Source organism: Tursiops truncatus, chromosome 12, assembly GCF_011762595.2.
Source record: "Tursiops truncatus isolate mTurTru1 chromosome 12, mTurTru1.mat.Y, whole genome shotgun sequence".
Lineage (NCBI taxonomy): Eukaryota > Metazoa > Chordata > Mammalia > Artiodactyla > Delphinidae > Tursiops > Tursiops truncatus.
The window spans coordinates 71,847,663-71,870,625 of NC_047045.1; positions in this window are offsets into that span (position 1 = coordinate 71,847,663).

Below are 22,963 nucleotides of genomic sequence, written 5' to 3' on the forward strand. Positions count from 1 at the left end.
GTACATCTATCCCCTCTTTTTTGGATTCCCTTCCTATTTAGGTCACCACAGAGCACTGAGTACAGTTCCCTGAGCTATACAGTAGGTTCTCATTAGTTTGTATCCTTTGAACTTATCTCAAACGTAATACCTCTACAATTTAAGTGACAGTGTTCACGTTCACTCAAACCCAGTATTCTGTAGGGACTCTTCAAGAGAGTAAGTAAATTGATCAAGGTTATGTTTCAGAATTTGAACCTAGGTCTCTGGGAGTTGATGTCACCCCATGTCAGCTGGTTAGCAGGATCCTGGTTAGTGGGGAACTTCCCTCTCTGATGCTACCTATCAGTTTTAGAGAAGGAGATGATAGATGCATCAGCGCACATCCCAGTCCACTGCCAAAAATGGAAGTTAAAGCGTCTGGTTGACCAAGATGCACCCCCTCACCATTGTCCTCCTTTCAGTTGATGTCCAAGACCTCCTAATTATTCCTCTGCCAGAAATATTCAACTCCGGGAGAGATGCAAGCAGCAGTCTCAACTTTGGCTCTGCAAAGTTGGAGATGATTTGTCTTAAATATCTCTGTTCAGGGAGAACAAGTAAATGTACATGTACTGTTCTCTTTTAGATGCATCTGCAAGTCAGTGAGAAAACAGAGAAAGTAACTCAAAGTAATTGGTCCAGAACTTTATTTGGAATTGTTAACTCGATCAAACATTTGCTATTAACTTGTATATTTAAATACTGGTTAAAAGTTCCTGACCAATGATGCTTCGCTCTATACATTTAATCACTATAAAAACCTGATAGGAAACACGATTTCTTACTTTTTCCTCCATACTAACATTCCATGAAGCTTTAGCTGTTTGAACTGATAAAAGCCATTGCCCTGCGAAGTAGAATTGATTGTGGAAGCACATTCACACAAGAGGATGTTTTTTAGATTACCTCTGTTGGATTCTGATTAGCAATGTTTATGTTCCATGTAACGTTTTCCGTATGCTGTTACTGTTTGAAAGTTTGGTCCCTGTATTTATTCTCATCATCAGCTGTGGAGGTCTAGACCCTATGCAGCAGCTTCAAACCAAATGTCTGAATATTCTGGCATCCTGACTGTCAGAACTGTTTATTTTAGTTGAGTTTAGTTTCATTTTTCATGCAAGGAGGGGTTAGGTGACGTTTGTGAATATAATCACAAGCTCCTGACGTCCTTTATCTTTATGCTGGGGCCATTTGGCCATATGCTTAGTTGACCTACAATATGAAAAATCTTGGCATTTTCCATAGCCCTAAAGATAAAGCTGAATATTCTGGAAAATTCGCACGAGGTGAATTATGCTGTGACACTTTCAAAGTAGCTTTATTAGTTTTGTAAAAGTGATGTGTGCTGAATGAATGAAAGCAACGTCAATTGATCAAAGTACAGCCAGGAGAAAAAAGTCACCTGAAATGTTACCACCTGGGCAAGAACATAGTTCAGTGATAATCTTTCCCAGATCTCTCTCTGTGAATGTATTGCCGTGTCTTTTAAATGATATTGATTGTTAAGAAGGCTAGAAGTGCATCTGGTATGTTGACTCATAGACAGTGGTGATGTGATTTATTGTCCACACCTGGACACTTGGGAAGGAAAGGGGGGATCTATTCATAATCAGGCTGGGATGACCTGGGCTGGACCTGGGTGTACCTGGACTGTCCCAGGCACCTTGAGCTAGGATTACTCTCCTCAGAGACCCTTTACTATGTGCATGTTTGTTCATTTATTACACATTTATTGAACATTTATTATATGCCATGCACTAATCAGTAAAGTAAATAAAACGCAGATTCTACCTTTTTGGACTCACCATCCAATAGCAGTTAAAATGCCACGTGGTGGGGACTGTAGTGGAAAGACACCTATCACGTTATGAGAACACACACGGACAGTCAGGGAAAGCTGAGGCTGAGCAATAGAAGGGCTGAGGTGAGTTTCAAAGGATTAGTGGAGTTGGCCTGACAAAGAAAGGAGCAAGGAACAGTCCCATTAAGGAAAGGCGATTTTTGCAAAGATCAGAGGAAAAAAAGTATATGAGACATTGGGAAAATGTAAAAGGCTTAGGATATTGACAACTTTTGGTGAAAAGAGGAAGTGGCTTAAGATGAGGTTGGCCATGAGGCAGAGACCTGATTATGAAGCATCTTGTAGGTCATGCTAGAGTGATTAGATTTTACCTTAAGGGCACTGGCATATTTTTAAGCAGGAAAGTCATCAGACTTGCACTTTAGAATGAAGGATTAAGATTTCATTCATGGGAAAGATTGAGATGTATCTGATGAAATTAAAGGGGGTTGAATCAACAGTGTTTGGGGCAAAGGAGAGGAGAGTGTCTTGGAGCCAAACTCAGGCACCAGGCTGGGTGGTAGGAACATTCACAGAAACGCAGAACACTGAAGGAGGAGCTGGTATGGGGGAAGGGGAAGAGGGTGTTCAGTCTGAGGCTCCGATAGGACATCTGTCTGTGTGATTTTGTCTGGTGATATCTGTCTGTGTGATTTTGGCTGGAACTCAGTAAAGAGATCTAGACTGGAGAGAGAGATTGAGGAATTGATAGCTTATAGGCACTGTTTGAAGCCATGGGAATTTGAGGCCAGTTTGATTTTTATTACTTATCATGAATTTCTATTAACTCTGGTTCAAGATTATTGAATTTGTAGTAGAGTAAAATAAATGGTAGCTAAAATGATGACATTTTGAAATTCATTCATCCCCACCCATTTTCATGAAAGAAACATTTGTCTGGGAGATATAAAATACCACCATTCAGAATTTATTGTCCAAAGGCATTGGCAAAGAGATTTTTGGACAAAAATCAAGTTTAGAAAAGTCACTATTCTTTCCATTTCATAAAACGGAGAGGTAATTAAAGCTGTCTAATTACAAATAGCAAGTGATCGCCGTCCAGACTGCATTGTGGGGACAGGGAGCCCCACGTGGGTCATGGAAATTTACAAACAAGCCTGACGCACTCTAGCCACCGCGACTTTCTCCATTGCTAATCTTTAACATATGATTTCCCCTCTGAGAGTTGCCATATGCTTGCTGGTATTCAACTTTTACATAAAGAACAAAATCAAACGAGGGAGAATGATCAGAGAATAAGGGAGCTATGAGTGACATTAGAGATTCTTTATTCAACTGCATCATATTTTAGAAGAGGATACAGAAGACCAGAGTGTTTCAGCGCCTTCCCCCACGTCACGCCTGTGCCCGCGGTCAGAGCGCTACATACGGCTCAGCCACTCCTGCAGCCTCCTTCCAGCCTAGGATTCTGCAGAAATGAATGATCAATGCATTTATTATTCAGTAATAACAACTTTTATTTTATTTATTTCTTTTTTGCCGTTTCAAAACCATTGCTGTCTCAAAAACTGATAAATAAAAGCATGTAGTAACTACATCTGAACTGGCCAAAATGTGGGAACAGAAAATGAAAGGAGACAAAGGAGCATTTCTTATGCAGCTGCTTTGTAGTTTTCTCCTTAAATGCAGATATGCAAAGTGCGTTATCTCTGTGGTTACAAGTCCTTTATTTAATTGCACTGAAAGCTGTTTGGTTTCATCCTAAGGTCCAAATATTGCCTTCCGTTTGATGAGTAAGTGTTTTATTTTTTTGTCAGTGTTTTTGAAACCATATCATAAACATTTTATGATAATTGCCATTTTTCTCTCAACCTAGCAAAACATAGAGATATAAGAGGAAACTAACTTAGAGATTACGATGTTCTCTGTTATTTTCTCCCATTAATTTTCTGCAATGCTATTGAACGAAAGCTCACCGAATGAGAGGGGTCTAGATGTTGGAGACACCATGGCCCAGTAGAAATAGTGGAGAAGCCAGGGACTGTTTGGCATGTGGCCTTCCGTGGCCTTCCGTGGCCTCTCATCTCTCTGATCCTGATTCACTCCCTCCTTCCTATGTGTGTCGTATGGCTCCTTGCAATTCTAACAGTCTTTTATCCTACAGTCAAGACCTAGGTTTTCGTTTCCCCACAATTTTTGATTCCTCACCCCTTTTCTTCTTCTGTCTAATGTGTCACTGAGTCCTGTCACTTTATCTGGTCAACATTAGTTCACTATTGATTATTTGCTTGCTGGGTGCCCGCCACTGTCTTAGATGCCTCTTTTGCTTGTCATCTCTTACATTCATTACACCCACCTCCCCTGAGAACTGAGGACACCCAATGTCAGTGACTTCCGTTTGCTTTCCTCCTGGAAATGAAGCGTTACCTTCCTAGTTCACAAATGAAATGCCCATGCTTAAAGTATACACCTACCGTCCGAGTAGCCCAAGATGTTGATGTTTTATTGTCTCGATTTCGTATGGGAAAATGAGAAACAAGTTGAACAAATTAGGACACGTTTATAATCCACCTATTTCCTAAAATGTACCAGATTTTGATCTAAATAAGAAGTAAAACAGTGTTAGAAATAACTACTTTCAGGTGTAATTAATTCGACTTCCCCTAAGCTCAAAATTTCCAGTAAGAAAATTATCTAAAGCTTGGTTCCATTATTCCTATTTTTGATTCCATTTTCATTTGATTGTTTCATTCACAAAATGGCAGCCAAAGACATTTAGGACAGTGGAAGTGTATGTCTTTGCTACACGTATCACGAATATAAAGTGTATACGTGTGGAGACTTCACACATCCGTATGCATGTTATCTATTGCGCTAGCAAGCAGTCCTCTTAATTACGCTTCATATATACTTTGTGCAACCAGGCATTGATCTTCCAAGTACCGTTGTCTGGTTCAAAGATTTGTAATTAGGCGGAAAGATCTGGTAAAACGAATTCTATGGAATTATTCAAATGCCCTGTGTGTATGAAATTGTTCATCTAGAATTATTTACCTGGAAAAAGGCACTTTTAAAGATGCGCTGAGCCTACTCTACAATTTCTATTCCTCTCCATTATTTACTGATATTTCATGCATTTCTTGGACGTTTGCAAATTGCAGGGCTTCTTTTCTCTTTTGATATGAAACTGCTTTGTGCTTTCCCGTGGGCCTGTTAATTGGTGAGCGCTTTATCCATGAGATCAAGAATCAGGGCTTCTTTATTAACCCATTGTGAGCTCTAAGATATTCCCAGGGGTGCAGAAAAGAGGAGGTGCCTTTGAGGCTTCATGCTCTTCCTGTTCTGTTACAACACCAGTCACAGCCTGAAGATGCAATCAGGAAAGGCAAGGATTTAATAAACAGTTGAGAATAGAATCCCCTGATACTGTGCATTCTGTAATGAGTCTTTTTGTCTTTTTTCCCCCTTTTTGGTTAGCATTTGCAATTCCTTTTACTTACGGGACCTTTCTCCTGCAGGATGAAACAATCCTGTTAGGGATTTTAAAATAAATAATTGAATTTTGCATTGCAGTTTTGGAAACCATGAAAAGAATGATGTTTATTTTTCTGGAGGGCATAGTCGTGGTCTGTAGGTGGTAGTCTGAAATGTCTTTGAATTTTCTCCCTTGAAAATGGAGAGACCAGTAGATTCCTTGTTCCTCTTTCACACATAAATACACCATCATCACATGCCTTCCTGTAGATGTGTGAATTTACCATCTAAGTAGTCTGAGAAATTATCTCTGCACAAAGAGTTCCCTCGGGGATTTACAAGGTTTAGAACTGGAGGAGGGAGGGGAAGCAGCCCACCAGTTTCCAGGACTCTTAGGGATTTAAATTCTCCATTGCTACATGGTTTATTTTTTTGACCAAAACACATGACACCCCTTTCTAGGACACAGCTACTGTTCCACGTTAGCATTTGCAGAGTATGTTTTTTCTTCCTTCTCATTAGCTTCTGCTTGCGGCTCCAGTTGCTGCTGTTCTGATATATAAGTGCCTGTGAGTAAGCAGTAAGTTCCAGCATGCAGGGAGGTTTTTTTCTCCATGATTCTTAACAGCTTTGACATCAGAATGATTTTCTGCCTGGCTGGTTTGACTATTTTTTTTCTCAAAAAAAAAAAAAATGTAAACAAAGTCCAAAAGCAGTCAGGAGACCTGAAAATATCTTTGCAACGCTTTAGAAATCTGCTTGTCGTCAGTTTGCCATCCGCCCTCCTCCCTGAGCCACTAGGATCTTCTTGGTCAGCCTGGACATTGGTGGCAGTCATATCGGTATCCTATAGACGAACCAGAATGACAAGCCCAAGTGCCACTCTTCACATACCTGTTTAGTCATCATTATAATGGACACCAGGCAATTTTACTTTCAGATGCTGAAATCCATTTCGCTCATTCCTTCTGCCTTTTCCTTGTCCTCCCCACATTTTTTCCTAAAGAGAGGTCGGAGCACTTTAAGGTTTCATTTCTCATGTAAATGGCTTGTGAAAAAAGGATAAAAATAACACATTGTGTGTCACATAGGCTTGTCTGGGCACAAAACTTCTGTTTGCCAAGGTATTTGCAAAGTGAAGGCAGTCTGGTGTGTGTAGAAATAGACTTCATATGTAAGCGTGAAAAGAACACTTGACTAGCCTTTAAGCAGCCTGTATGATAGGAGTGATTTTGTACTAACTGGCTATGTGACCAGGCATGTCGCTTAACTGGGCCTCACTTTTGTCATATGTACGGCTCTTCCAAACTGAAAATTTTAGTTATTTTTATTTATATAAAATTTCTCTTCTGAAACAGTAATTAAGCAACATATCCACTTTATCCTCTTATAAGCTCTTTCAGGTTCTCAAAACTTTAATATTACTGAATGGACAGGAAAACAAATCTCTACACAAAGATATTTAGAGAGACTATATTAATCAGAATTTGTGTAGCAAAATCAGCTCTCTCTGTACACATTTATAACCACCACAACAAATGCAAAAGAGCATTTATATAATTTATTAACTGCAGTATCTGCTTGATCCTCTAGAGTTGCCATGTCAGGTAAACAGAAGATGTCACAAACTCTCCACATCATACAACCAGTTAATTACTTTTTTTTTTTTTTTTTTTTTGCGGTACGCGGGCCTCTCCCTGTTGTGGCCTCTCCCGTTGCGGAGCACAGGCTCCGGACGCGCAGGCTCAGCGGCCATGGCTCACGGGCCCAGCCGCTCCGCGGCATGTGGGATCTTCCCGCACCGGGGCACGAACCCGCGTCCCCTGCATCGGCAGGCGGACTCTCAACCACTGCGCCACCAGGGAAGCCCCGGTTAATTACTTTTCATTGCACTTTTCTGGTACAAAGCTGTGCTAGTGATCAAAAAAGGTGTTAATCATAGAGTACAATGGCTATGACATTTAAAATCATGTAAATGCAAAACTCTTACAGGTTTTTAGAAAAAGTAGACTTCAACCCCCCCCAAAACATTAAATAAGACAAAAATATAACATTAGAAGCCATTACGACTAAGAAGTTGTAACAATTATGAATATTTATGTACCAAGTAACACAGAAAAACAGAAACCAATGGAATAAAATACAAACTCCAGAATAATCCAGTTACACATAAAAATTTAGTATAAAATAAAAGTATCTCAAACATGGAGATAAATATGGTCTTTTTATAATAAATGGTGTTGGGAAAATCGAATAGCCGTTTTGAAAAAAGGTAAAATTAGATCCATTTCTCATACCACACACAAAAGTAAACTCCAAATGCATCAGAGATTTTAAAATGAAAAGAGTATACATATACCAGAAAAAAAGGTCACTAAATCTCTCTAAAACCTGGGTATAGGGGAAGACTTTCGAGTAATTATTAAAAATTCTAACGCAACAGAACCAAAAAGATTAATTTGGCTACATAAAAAATAAGAACTTTTGTATGTCAAAAAGCAAACAAACGAAACATTCAAAAAGGAAGACGCTATACACAAAGAAGTTAAAGGACAAGTGATCACAGGGGGAAAATATTTTCAGAATGTATCACAGATAAAGGGCTGATACTCTAATTCATGATCATCTTTTAAAAATTAAGGGGAAATGAGCAAAAATCCTATAGAAAACGGGCAAATGACATGAAAAAACAATTCACAAAAGGAGAACATGTGAAAAAATGTTCAGATTCACTCACAATGGGAGAAATGCAAATTGAAAACAACACTAATCTATTTCTCATCCACCAGATTGGCAAACTTAGGTGTTTGATGATATATTCTTTTGGCAAGGCTATATAGAAACAAGACTCTCATATGCTGCTGATGGGAATAGAAAATGGCACAGTCTTTACAGAGGAGGATTTGGCAATATCTAAGAAAACTATATGTGTGTTTGCTTTTTGACTCAGCAATCTTACTTCTAGGAATTTACCCTGAAGATAAACCAACAATGTAAAAATATATATGCACAAGGTTGTTCATTGAAGCATTTGTTGTTATTGCAAAATATTGGAAACTACTTAGGTGTTCAAGCATAGAGATTGGTTGCATAAACTATAGTATATACACACTCTCTAGTATTATGCAACTATAAAAAAATTATGAGGACCTCTATAATGAAGTGATGAATGCCATTTACTATATATGAAAGAAGGAAAAATTAGAAAGCATACTTACCTGCTTATCTTTACTAGAAGATATACAAGAAGAAGTAACCAGGAAACAAAGAAGATGCTTACCTATAAGGGGTGAGTAGAGAATAGGGTGAAAAGGCTATGGAAGGAATGATCCTTCTCTGAGTATATCTTTTTATATATTTTTGACTTTTGAAAGCATGTTAATGTGTACAAATTCAAAAAATAAAATTAATAAAAATTGGAAACAAACTGAAAAAAATGAACTAATTTCGTAATGAGTATAACCCTACTCAAAGGAAAAGGAAGGAAGGAAGGACCCCCCCCGGACCTTTTTTTTTTTTTTTTTTTGGCGGCACGCGGGCCTCTCACTGTTGTGGCCTCTCCCGTTGTGTAGCACAGGCTCCGGACGCGCATGTTCAGTGACCATGGCTCACGGGCCCAGCCGCTCTGCGGCATGTGGGATCCTCCCGGACCGGGGCGCGAACCCATGTCTCCTGCATCGGCAGGCGGACTCTCAACCACTGCGCCACCAGGGAAGCCCCCCCCGGACCTTATGAACACAGAATTTGGCTATATATCCTCAGTCTTGGGAAGGGTAGAGTGGCAGTCATGAACAAATCCTCAACTCTATGTAGAAAGTCTGTTTATGTAATGAGCAAGAAATTTGCAAGTTATTTTAGATATAGGACTGAGAAAATAAGTAAATATGTTGATGTTGGGAATCTCACTGTGGAATATGGGAAGGGAGAAGACAAGAAAGAGCCCTCAAGAGGGTAATACTAGAACTGGCGGTATCTGGGTGAACAGCACATGGTTTAAAAGATATACATATTTTTATGTGTATGCATGTATACTTGTAACTGTATTTATGTATATATATAATTGTATGTGTATGTTTGCATCTGCATATATTTCTGAGCTCTTTTTGCTGAACATGTGAAGAAGGAAAGACACCCTGATAGCAGTGATCCTACCTAGCTCTATATCTTGGTCTCCAATACCATTCCCTACTAAAAGGAATCAGAGATCCATGAAGAAATTGCTGATTGCAGGATAGGGGTAGGATAGGTAAAAGGACTTGTATCTTATTATACCACAAAGGAAGAAGGTACTGGGGGAAAAAAGGATGGGACCATGCTGAAAGGACACAGAAACCGGCATGAAGAGACTTCTCCTGGCCAAACCTTAGACAATTTGAATGCTAAAATAATTAAGTGCAATCATGAATTAGAAATCATTAAAAATAATAGGAATTCATGAATCTGTGCCAGTAACTAAAAAGTAAAACCAATAATAAATGGGGGAGAAAGGCAGGCTGTGCTTCCAGTAGAATCCTGAGGGCTGACTGGTGAATGGGGAAGGCTGCAGAGCGTGCAGGAAACAGAAAAGTCATGGTAAGGAATGGATCAGGCAAAAATCATCACTTGATGCTACAGGTAGGGAGAAGTTTTGATGATGAGCAGGTGGATAATTTGGATGGTCTTAGTGTTTCCCCATATATTGCTTATTACTGGTGATAGAGAAACCCTATGATAATTTTACAGTCCAGAAATTGGGCAACACCTTGACCAGGTAATCAAAATTAACATCACCAGTGAGACGTTCTGTATCATCAGCTGTGACACTGAGGACACATCACCTGTGCGATATTCTGGCCTAGAATTATACCTGAATATAATCACAAGGAAAATGAGACAAACTGGAAATGAGGAATGTTCTATTAAAATAAATAATAAATGAGAGTGTGGGGAACTGCATTCTTCAAAAATGTCAATTCTGTAAAAGACGGTGAAAGTTATTATAAAAGATTATGTAAATGTTCTAGACTAAGGGCTATAGACACATGACAAGCAAAGGAAATACCTGACTGTAGGCCAGATCCTGTGCTGGAGGGTAGAAAAATGAGATAAAAGACGTATTTGAGACAACTGATAAAACTTGGAATACTAATTTGTAGACTAGAGAAAAATATTAATGTAAAATTTATTCAAGTCAGTAACTATACTGTGGCCGTGTAAGAGAATACCCTTATCTTTCGATGATAAAGGGCTTGATGTATGTAATTATGTTATAGATAAAGGGATATATAACCTACCTTCAAATGGCTCAGAAAAAAATGAGAAAGAGGGAGAGTGAATGATAAAGCAAATAGGGTAAAAATGCTAAAAAATAGGTGAATCTGGTCAAAGGGTCGATGGACATTCTTTTTTTATGTATTTTTGCTCTTTTTTTTAAGTTTAAAAATATTTCCAAATTAAAGGTCTTTAAAGATTTCTCACATACACCCAATGGGGGCTTCTACAGCTGTTAAGAGATGGCCCTTGTCACTTTGTTCAAAGGTGTCAAATAAACCTTTAAGATCAGACCTGTGGCCTCTGGGATCAGTCCAGAGCTTTCTCCAGAAGCCCTTCAAGGGACTCACCTGCTCAGAAACCTATCCACCTACCCAGCAGCCCAGTGATGATGGGCACATTTAATTAGTTTCCCTGAGATTGTGTTCCAGAGAATGTTAATAAGACGGTTTGAGGATTAATATTATTTCCTAGCCCTTTTTGTGAACTGCAGAGGATGTTGAGTCTACTTAAAGCCACCAAAACTGGTAGTGCCCAAGATGAAAGACCATAGTTAAATGTGGCATTGTCTCTCCTGAATCTTTCCAGAAAAACGATAGTTGATTTAGCAACTGGGACAACTCCTCTCCAAATGTAGAAAGCCTCAGTGAGAAAGTGAAAACAGTGGTTATTAAAGGACTTAGCACAGGTTTCTACCCATCTATGCACTTAAAATGATTTACTAGTTGAGATGGTATGAGAGGCATTAAAGAAATTACAGGGCCTGGTTTTCATGTCCTATTGGGAATAACGTGGGTTTTTGTCCAATTTCAAGGCAGAATGTGGGTGGAAGAGAGCATTCACTGAGCACAAGGAATGAAGGTAAGAATGTGGTAAAAGGTGAATGAAGATCATGTTTATTTTGTGAGGATTGATCTCGATCTTCCTTGATATGTAATAATGGTACTAGTAACAGCTAACGTTTATTGAGTGTTCTGGCGGACACATCCTAAACCCTCATGTGGATGAGCTAATTTGATCACTGTGTTCATTTTAGAGATGAGGAAGCAGACATAGAGATATAATTTACTCAATTAATGAGTGAGAATTACTCCAGAGTTACTAAAACGTTGACTCTGAGATTAAGGGCATTTAATACAGAATAAAAGAATGAGTTCAGAAGACACCTTCTCAGAGGCAAACTTTTGTACAGAAAACGTCAAGGATCGTGACTGTAACAGAATGGGCTGAAACATTTAGACCAGTGTGTTCCTAACAGCTTTAAAATTGGCAGGCGACAGTTGGTGTGCTGTGACTTGTTAATAGATTAATAGGTATTCTTTGGGGAGAAGAGTTTCCTAATCAAATAAGATTGGGAAACAGATCATGTTCTCAGAACAGTTAAAGAAATCACTTCCACATTATTGGTCCTGGGAACATGTCTGAGAAATTGTAGGTTTTTTCATCTCCCTGGTTCTGTGAATTTCTTTTTTAAAGACTGTTTTGCTGTTAGCAAAGCTTATCAATGATGACCTAGAAGATTCTCCCAAAAGATCGTGTAATCAGGAGAAGAGAAAAAATACAAAAGGATTTGTATTTGTATTTTTGCACGCTAGCTTGATTTCCTCCTGATCAGATGGGATGGTTTTAATGGTAGAGAAGTGGTTCATTAGAAAGATAAAGGACTCTTAGAGGTGATCAGGAAAAGAAGTAAGCACAATTTTCTCTGTGGTTCTCCCACAGTGTAATAGAATGAGTATATTCCATTTTTGCTTTTATTAAACAAATATAAGAGAAATAGCATCTAGAGTATAAGTAATAGGCTATAGCAAATAATTCTTTGGAAATATCTAGCAATAGGGTACATATTTATAGCATTAGGGTGTATTTCGCATTCCTCCCCCCAATGTTAGATCTTCGTAACTTGTAGTGGCTGAAATAGAACTAGAAAAAGCTATAGTAAATCTCCTGTAGGTCACTGCCCTATTGTGCCCGTAGAAAGAAAGCAGCTCTGTGGGGAGGGAGGAGAGATGGCCATGAAGTCCTAATAGGCCATTTCTGTCTTCTCCCTATGACCGCCCTCAATCATTTGGCAATCACGATGCTATTAGGAGTATCCTGACCGAAGACACTCATGGGCTTAGATTTGCCATTAGCAACATTGACAGGAAGCTTTGAGGTTGCTGCGCACCTGGTGGGTCTTGAGAGCCTTGAATTAGAAGTCTGCCTGTCCCTCTGACATGCGGAAATGGCCCAGCTCCTTCTGTGGAAGGATGCTCAGGCAAGAATTGGAGCTGTGCATGTGCAAATGTTTAAATGATCTCTTCTCCTATATCTCTTTCCATATTCTACAGTTTATTACATGCAAGTGCAGTAAGTCATGGTTGTTGTCTGTAACTGTGGTCGTGGTTTGTACTAAAGCTCAAGTTCAGCACATCCTGGAAACAGGATTTATAGAGTGATTTTCGGAACACCTCCCTTCCCCAGACCTTTGCCCTCTGGCCACCCTGCATCCCCACCGTGCTGAGCCAATGTTGGGTGAAACAGACATTTCCAAGGCTTAATATCCCAGCTGGGCCCTTTCGATTTCATGATCTGATAGGAATTGGGAAGTCAGGTCAAGGTTTCTTTGAGACATTGTTCGAAGATTGATCTCCCAAGCTTCATTAGATCACCCCTCCTATCTGGCACGGTACTCAATGAGGTCATGCACAGACTTGTCGCTAATATATAGCATCAGGAGGATATAAATCTCCAAATTGGCTAGTGCTAAAGTTCTGGATGGTAATTAGGCAGTTATATGTGTGTATATATTCCCTTTATCAGCAAAATTCCCAATCTTTCCCCCCACCCCAACCTGGGAAAAGAACAACATGAAAAAAAAAAAGCAGAATCTTAAGATTCCAAATAAGTGTTATCCTTAAAAGGCATTTATGTTTGAGACCTCACCTTCAGAGTTTTTACTGGAGAATATACTCTAAAAGTATAAAATCAAAAATGAAAGGGTTGTATTTCACTTGGAAGAAGGCAGTACATAAAACTACTTGGGAAAACACACCTGGTATCATGATAGATTAAAATTAGACATCATACTGTGATGGAAAAGTATCTTGTAAAATTTTTAAGGCAAGGGTTTCTCTAAAAGCTCTCATAAACATCTGAGAAGTGTGGGAGGACCACATGATCTTGGAAGACATTGTAAGTCATCATATTATTAATCACTCCCACAACTCATTATGTAGGAAACTGACTCGCTGGAAGGAACAGTGCTAAGGTTAACAAGGGTATCCTCATTCATTAGGAGGACCTTGCTCTGTTTTTTTTTCACTAAGATATCTTGCCAACAGTTTAAGTTCATGGTTTCTCCATTTCCCCCCATTTTTGTAGATTGATGAATGACCTTCCTTCATTCCTTTCCTTCTTCCGTTTTTTTTTTTTTTTTTTTTGGGTCACACGACATGTGGGATCTTAGTTCCCTGACCAGGGATTGAAACCATGCCCCCTGCAGTGGAAGCACAGCGTCTTAACCACTGGACTGCCAGGGAAGTCCCCTCCTTCCCATCTTTATATCTCACATCCTCACAAGAATAAGACACAGCTGCAAAGGGCAGATGAGGCATATAATACTCTGAAGCGAGAGCAGGACTAAGGGGGCTAGCCATGCTTCCTGGCTACGTGCTTACTGAGCAGTGTTTCTGTGATGTAATGCCCTGAGTTAAGTGAACGATGAAAGAAGTATAGTATTTTATGGACTTATTCACCTTTCTCAATTAAACAGCTCAGGTTCATCTCATTTGTAATTTATCAAACTTTGGACACACAGAACAAACGAGATTATAAGTACCTCGTTTCAGAGATGGATGCTCCAGGCAAGCCTTTGGGACACTGTAGTCCACTTGGTAATTAAGGACCTCATTCTAAACTAGTAGACTTGCTCTCTGGTTTATTTTGAAAATGGAAATGAATGAGGATGCAAAATCTTAGACACAGAGAAGCATGGCCAGTTTCCATTTTGATATGTAAGAACATTATTTGAATTAGTGAAGGACTTAAAAGTTAAATATGAAACTGAGGAACCTGGTCACTGAATTGTGCAGTAAATTGTATAATAAATGAGTCCTTTTTATAATATTGATCTCCTTCACCTTGTTGATGAATGCACGTCAGTGTATCAGGACCTGTCACTTCAGGCTCCCTACTGTAGATGAGAATATCCAGGATGCAAAGGCTTGGGTTAAATGTTACTGATGGAATATTTCCAGTTTGGGACTCATTCTATTGTCTTTGATTGTCCTAGAACAATAATTGCAGAGAATTCTACCCTTTTGTTACATCACTCTTTTGCACGCATTTAATCGTTTCAGTCTGTCAGATCTTTCCTAAACCATGTGCATAATTGGATACGTGTACTACAACAAAAGATCCACTTTGACACCTGCCATTTCGGAAAACAAGTGCAAGTAAAGAAACAAGGATATTATAATAGACAGATGTATTTATTTTGAAAAGTGTGATTTGTTTTTAATTATTAATATTTCACAGTATACTAGTAACTGTTTTATAAGATATTTTGTAAAAGCAACATCTGATAATGTGTCATTACCACATTATCATCCCTGTATGCAATTAAGGATCTAGTCAGAATGGGGGTTGACTTTCATTTTTAGTGAGAATTACCATGAAGCTAGAGAAAGATATGAATATGAGAATTCATAATAATATTGCATTTATGTTAAACTTTTCATCAGCAATTTGAAAACCTTTCATTGTTTCTACCACAGTGAAATCCTGAGACCTTAATACAAAAATCTCCAATGATAAAGAATTCTGTAATTGTTTCAGTCATCCATTTCTCTTGCGGAGCACAGGCTCCAGACGCGCAGGCTCAGCGGCCATGGCTCACGGGCCCAGCCGCTCCGCGGCATGTGGGATCCTCCCGGACCAGGGCACGAACCCGTGTCCCCTGCATCGGCAGGCAGACTCTCAACCACTGCGCCATCAGGGAAGCCCATGGAGTTCATTTTTTTAAGAACCTTGTATACTTTGTCTTTTGGAAGTTTGTAACAGAACATATTTTGAGTTCTAACAGATTGAGCTGTGAGAACAAAGCTGGGAAAGACTAGAATTCATCTTTTTGTTTGGGTAATGGTTAGGGAGATCTGAAGGAACATGGGTAAGTTTTCAGCAGTGACCGTCTCACTCTACTCCACTCAACAATTAAAACTTCCCCATTTAGTGTTCATCATCTTTGTTTAAATGTTCTGGTGCTGAGTTTCCTTGACAGACTTGAAATAGTGAGAAGAAAGATTTGGAAGGAAAGATTCTGCCTCTCCCCCACCACCCGAGACTAAAAAATCTGATTTTCCTTTAATTTGTACTCAGCAGTGTCAGCTCTGTCAGAGGAAAGGGCATCCCTGCTGACAGTAATCATTATAACTCCAGGAGACCAGCAAGATAAATATACTGTAAGCCATCTTCTGAGTGGGTCATACTTGTCCTGATACTTTTGAGGTCCAGGTACTTTGCAGAAAGATTTCCTCCATCAGACGAGTTTCTCACTCATGCCCAAAGACGTGCTTGTTTTTGATCTTTTCATAGACAGATATTAATATATTATACCTCAAAATATGCCAGTTGTTCTTATTTGAAGTACTCTTTTTTAAATGAAAAATTTATGCTAATATTCAGCAAATAGGATGTCCATAAATTAAAAGTGAATAAAAACACAAATCCAGAAACATTTAACACCAGATGTAAATTTAATTGGCATTTTGTTCTAATCTGTCATGATGGAACTGAATATTTGCAGAATTAATTGAGAATTTAATATATATTTGATATGTGTATCGAATTCAAAAGCATGCAGCATCTAGGTTTTTGGTTGTTTTTTTCACAATTAGAAAGCTATTCCTAAATCCTACAAAAGGTAAAATAAATAGCACCAAGCAGGCATATGCTGGTGGAATTAAATTATGTTGCTTTTCATTGCAGCTTTGAATAGTATTGTTTTTTTTCCTCTTTGTTCTCTGAGTTTGGTCTACTGTAACCTTTATAAAATTTACTTAGGTAGCAATTTCTTTATTGTGTCCCAAAATTGTAGAGAAGCAAGTGAGGAATCACTCAACCTTGTTCAGCTAGAACGGGCATTTGCACTGTTACTGTGGAACATGGTTCTGGTAATGAATATCTTCCCCTAAAAGAATGTTTTTATTGTATTTTCTACTGTATTGCCTTTATTGCATTTGGAGATAAAATTTAAGCAACTGAATCTACAAACATAGTCTAATGCCGTTTCTATGATCCTGCCAAGGTGCTTTCTTTTTCATTTTGCGTGGGTAGGTATCTTTCTATTTTATATACATCAGTCAGGTAAACCTTACGATGTATCATATAAATTAATGTTTTTAAAGCGTTGGAATAACATAGGGCAAAAAGGAGAGAAACATCAAAATGAAAAGTTGTATGTATTGGCATGGTATGATGATGAGTAAGTTTTGTTTTCCTTTTTTGAATTTTTTGGAACCTTATAAAAATTTACCATTGACAATGAAGTATTTTTATAATCAAAAGAGAGAAAAAAAAAAAGGACCTTGTTTTAGAAAGAATGGATGTCAGATCAGTGAAGATCAGGCTGCCGACAAGCGCTTGCAGAATTCCTACTGTGTACCTTTCACCAATCAACTCCATGGTCAGGATTCAAGCCTGATATAATTAGAGGGTGACTTCCCACTGCTTTTGGAATCTGCCCTTTCAACCAGCCATAAAAACCATTTCCACAGCTGGGGTCCCTGAAATGTCAACTGACATAAGTTTTGCCAAGATAATCCTTGATGTGATACCATCTTTCAGTGAAGATGTCTCTGATGTGAAAGTCTTCTTTCCAGAAACCAGTGAGATAGTTGTTATGTGGTTTTTTTTTTCTCCTGTGGAAGTCTTAGTGTTTTTAACCTCCTGTGTCGTTTCTGTTCTCTTAGGCTGCTGATGTAAGCAAAGATTAAAAAAGGATGGTCATTTTTCCCTGTTTAAAAATATCTTATTGCTCTCTTTGAGTGTACTTTTTTTTTTTTTTTTTTTGCGGTACGCGGGCCTCTCACTGCTGTGGCCTCTCCCGTTGCGGAGCGCAGGCTCCGGACGCGCAGGCTCAGTGGCCATGGCTCACGGGCCCAGCCGCTCCGCGGCATGTGGGATCTTCCCGGACCGGGGAACGAGCCCTCGTCCCCTGCATCGGCAGGCGAACTCCCAACCACTGCGCCACCAGGGAAGCCCTCTGAGTGTACTTTTTATTTTTGCTTTCAGTAAAAAATAATTCAATAAATTTGCCTTACTCTAACTTAAAACAAGGAGTTGCATAGGATGTGTTTGTACCAGCTCGTTGGGACATATACGTGTATTTTGAGACGAGGGCTTTAAAAAAATGTTTTCCAGCAAGTCCCCAAATGACTTCATCTATACTGTGTCCCTAAGAACAGGGCACATCCCCATTTCTGCTCTCCTGTCGGCTCTCACAAGCTCTGGGCCCTTGCTCCTTGTCTCCCTATCAGGGAGCTGGCTTCCCCTCCCGTGTGTGCCAGGCTGCTTTGCAAAGGAGGACTGAAATGCAGTCTCCCATGGTGGCCCCCAAAAGCTGTACCCTCCATCTGTGTCTGAAGTGGGCATAACCTTTCTTTTTGTGATCAGATTACAAGTGAAGTGATTTGGGAATAACAAGTCTCTTTTATTTGATTCAAAACGACCAATTTAGTAAATATAGTGAAATACAGGGAAGTCCTCATTACATAGCTCCTATAGACAAGGAATAAATCCCAAGCCAGAAAAACCCCTGTAAGATCCTCAAATAAGCATGGAGCCATTTACCAGGATGCTGTTGAGAACGTGTGCCCCAGCCTTCTTTTTCAGATTGATTCCCAGTTATATCTACCTCCGTTTCCCTTTGCCCTTCCCCTGTCCATCAAGTTTCACCACCAAATTACTGGCAGTTTTTACCCTTAAACCTTTGGTCATATTGATCTTTCTTGGAATAGTCTTTTCCCCCATCTTTCCCAGGTTCAGATGACATGTCATTTCACACATGAAGCCTTCTAGAGCCATCTGGCTAGCTATTACCCTCCTCATCGTGAGCTATCTGGATATTAACAATGTAATTGGTGTAGCCACTATGGAGAATAGTATGGAGGTTCCTTAAAAAAATAAAAATAGAGTTACCGTGTGATCCAGCAATCCTACTCCTGGGTACATATATGGAAAAGACAAAACTCTAATTCGAAAAGATACATGTACCCCAGTGTTCATAGCAGCACTATTTTACAATAGCCAAGACATTGGAAGCAACATAAATGTCCATCGACAGATGAATGGATAAAGAAGATGTGGTATATATATACAATGGCATATTGCTCATTCATAAAAAAAGAAATAATGCTATTTGCAGCAACATGGATGGACCTAGAGATTATCACACTAAATGAAGTAAGTCAGGGAAAGCCAAATATCACATGCTATCATGATAAATGATACAATGATATCACATGATATCATGATAAATGATACAAATGAACTTATTTATAAAACAGAAATAGACTCACAGAAATAGAAAACAAACTTACAGTTACCAAAGAGAAAAGTGCAGAGGAGGGATAAATTAGGAGTTTGGTATTAACAGATACACATCACTATGTATAAAATAGATAAACAACAAGGACTTACTGTATAGAACAGGGAACTATATTCAACAACTTGTAATAACCTGTAATGGAAAAGAATCTGAAAAAGTATTTTTATATATATACACATGTACATATATGTATGTATAACTGAATCACTTTGCTGTACACCTGCCACTAACACAACATTGCAAATCAACTAGACGCCAATTTTTAAAAAAAGCCTTTATTGAAGCGGTTGTGGACATATTTGTCATCTCTGTTACATTATTAGGGTTTTTAGAGAGTCAGACCTGTGTCTAACTCATCTTGTTTTCTCACAGTTTATTTTCTGTGAGAAAATAAACAGAGAAACTCTGTTTTCTCTCAGAGTTTTACACATATTAGGCACCAAGTAAAGGGTTATTGTTTAATTTGAATTCCCAATATTTATTTATTTTTATGGTGAAGTGTTGATTAGAGAAAGGAAGAGAGGCATTAAAAAGTAATTTGCAGGAATTGGTAATAATCACATCTAACAATTTGCATGGCGATTTGCATTTTTACGAAAAGGCGTTGGCACGTAGTAATAGGGAAGACTTAGTGGCAAAGCCTGGTCTGGAACATCTTTATGACAGAATCCAAAGGGGCTAAGAAATAGCTGAGAGTACTCAGTTTGGTCTTGTCTGCATCTTCTGTGTGTGTGCAAGGAAGGCTGTAGGTGCTTTGCATGCCCTGGGACCTACACCAACTCAGATTCCTGTCTGTTTTTATTATGATAATGCAAGAGCTACTTTCAACGCTCTTGGATGGGGAGAGGTGACTAGCAACTTTAACCAGTAGAATACAGTTGAGCTTTTCACACATCTTCTGGAATTACTCAAATTTTTCTTATTTCCTTCTCTCTTTCCTCTTCCCATTCTCCTTTTCCACAAAAAGACATTAAATATCATAGAAAAAAAAAAAGAAAAGGTAAAGATAAAACTGAAACTGAAATATTTAATTCTGGATTCTGTACTTCTTGTAATTTTTCTTTCTTACAAAAAACCAGAGTGGTAAAATTAAAATTTCAACTTAAACACGAAAGGATAAAAATATACTTACCATAAGCTTTTCTTTTTTGGTAGACTGGTTTGTAATATTTTAAATATTATATTATTTAGAAAATATGTCTAATTACAAATGGATGCAAAAATTTCTGCCCTAAGCAAAAATCTCAAACTTATACTAGAATGTATGAAGTATGATGTGAATTTCTGCCTTTATCCTACCCCAGTCTCACTCTCCTTTTCTCCTTTTGTTAAACATTTGTTGTACATTCTTGGAAACCTTTTCTTATGTACATATGTACATAAATAGATTACAAAGAAATTGCGTCATACTGTACATTATGTTTGGCAGTTTGGTTTTTTCACTTTCAATATAAGTTACACATTGGGAGATCTGTCCATGTCAATGCCTAAGGCTCTGCCATATATTTTTATGTCTTTCCCATAATGACTGTCACTTAGGTAATTTCCAAGATTTTTTTGTCAGTAAATAGTACTGTACATGTATCTTTTTTGCACATGCATGAATATACCTCTAGGACAGAGTTCTAGAAGTAGAATTTCTGGGTCAAGGTTTAAGCCATTAGCATGTAGATTTTCTGGCAAATTGTCCCCAGAATGGCTAAAACAAGTTGCTCACAGAAATAGCGTATGAGAACACATTTTCTCCATGTATCTTCCAAAATTGAGTGTTATTGACTTTTTTCTTAATATTTTCAACAAATTGGGCAACAAGTAGCTCATCACTTAATTTTTATTTCTCCTATTATCAGGTAAATTTAGCATCTTTTCATGTGTCCATCAGGTTGTTTATGAATTGTTTATTTTTTTTCTATTCCCATTTATCTTCTTGTTTATTCCAGCTCTAATACCACATTTTTGAAAGTACTGGAAATTTATAATATATTTTATATCTAGTAGAGCACGTCCCTGTTCAATTCCTTTTTCAGAATTTTCTTAGCTAATTTTGCACATTTATTTTTCCAGATAGATTTTTGAATCAACTGGACAAGTTCCATAAAAAATTCAATTGGGGATTTTGTTGCAGTCTGCACTGAATCTATAAATTAATTTTAGGAGAGTTTACCGGTTCACAATATTGAGTTTTCCAACCAGGAACATGGTTAACCTCTGCACTTACACGTTTTCATTTGCAGCTTTCTATAAAATGTATGGTGCAGCTCGTGTACATTTGCTATGTGTCTTATTGCTAGTATTTTATACTTTTTGTCACCATTGTGAATGGGAAATTTTCATATTATATGTTCTAATGATTATCAAAGATACATAAGAAAGCTGTTGGTTTTTGTTCATATTACTGTAGACACTTTCATTAGTTTTAGCAGATGTTCAGTGGATTTTCTTGGATTAATAAATTCTTTTTAATTATAAAATAATACCTGTTATGGTAAAATTTGCACAATCTAAATCCATAAAGTAAAAAGAGAAAATACTTCTCCATCACATTGTTAAATAAGTCAATAGCAAATAACATTAAAAAGCGTGTAATGAAAAAAATCAATCTCCTTATCAAACCCTTTCCACCCTCATCTGCCCTCCCCAGAAGCTGCTACTTAAGTAGTTAAGCAATTGTTGATGATTTTTTTTTTCTGGCACTGCTGTTTCTTGCTGTATCAACTTCTATAGATTTTCTAGGTGAAAGATTTACTTTCTTTTAACTCGTCTCCTTTGCTCCTTCATTTCCTCCCAAATAATGTATATCACATTAAAAAGAAAGCCAGTAACCACTATTTACATTATTAGAACTATTTACCATCTTTATTACTGGGCCAAGTAGTGTACCATGTTTGATTTTTGTTTTGGATTTTTTAAGGTAAGGGATAACTTTGCTTCTTCTCTTCCTACAATTTTGTCACTCGTGTCTTTTTTTGTATTATCTCATTGGCTAAAACTCTTGGAATAATGTTAAATAGTAACCACGATGTTGGTTATTCTTATCCTGTCCCTGACTCTTATGGAACTACCTTGAATGTTAACTAATGATTTAGAAATCTACATGAAAAACAGAATTAAAAGGAAAAAAATAAAAATCTTAAATATCAGTTCCTCAGTGATGGGATTGCAGGGAAGCTCACCCAAATCTAGGGCACTGTCAACAAGGGCAACATGAATGAAAGATGGGAGGTGAGGGGAGAATTTAATCTATGCAGGAACAGAATTTTAAAAGAAAATGGAGGTCAGTTTGCCAGAATAAAAAAGCATAATGGGGTCTCCAAATCTCTGGACAATGAATAAAAACTAATTATACTGTACAAGACCATTTTAAGCTCTGTAATTACTAGGAGAGGTTAACAGTAAGTTGAAATTTGTCTGTAATTACACTTGTTCAACAGTTGCATTAGTGACATAATGTTGTGCTGTAAATATAAACCGAGAAGTACTCTTGTATGTCATTTTTGGGTAGCAGAGAAAAAGGGGACAGTGGCTGTGATAAGTGGTCATTTTCTAAGTGCTCTGAATCCCCAGAGCTCCTTGAACAGAATTTGGTAGAAAATGCAAGACCATTTAAGCTTTTCGTAGGTAATGGAGATGGAGCACGTTGGAGGGTAGAGGATGGCTGCTGGTACCCAGGCTGCCTGTCATAGCAGCAGGTGCCTCTGGGAAGCTGTCATGCAGAGCCAATGCCAATCTGGGGCTCAGCAGTTCACACTCAGGCTGAAAATTCACCTGTTTCCACTGCCCCTTTCATACTCCCCAACACCGACCTGAAAGCCAAGATTAGTAGCACA